The sequence below is a fragment of the Pterocles gutturalis genome, unplaced genomic scaffold (assembly GCF_000699245.1).
Source record: "Pterocles gutturalis isolate BGI_N339 unplaced genomic scaffold, ASM69924v1 scaffold29316, whole genome shotgun sequence".
NCBI classification, from domain to species: domain Eukaryota; kingdom Metazoa; phylum Chordata; class Aves; order Pterocliformes; family Pteroclidae; genus Pterocles; species Pterocles gutturalis.
The window spans coordinates 155,923-156,221 of NW_010098774.1; positions in this window are offsets into that span (position 1 = coordinate 155,923).

The following is a 299-nucleotide window of genomic DNA, read 5'->3' on the forward strand; positions in this document are numbered from 1 at the left end:
CGACCCTTCCTTCGCACGCGGCGGCAGCGTGGGCCCAGCCCTTGCCCGGCTTGGCTCTCACATCTGCAGGTTGGTTTGTTTATCTGTGGAGCTCCCCTGTGGCTCCCAGGGCTGGAGGATGCGAGCGCCTCACAGACACGCCTGCTGAGCCTCGCTACACCCTTGTGAGGTCGGGATGTGTTTGTCATCCTTGTTTTACAGGGCAGCAACCCAGAACAAGATGTTTTGGTTTGGGAGAGCCCATAGGCAGCGGCCGTTCTGCCAGGAGCAGCCCCAAAGCACTGAGGTGTCCCTGGGGA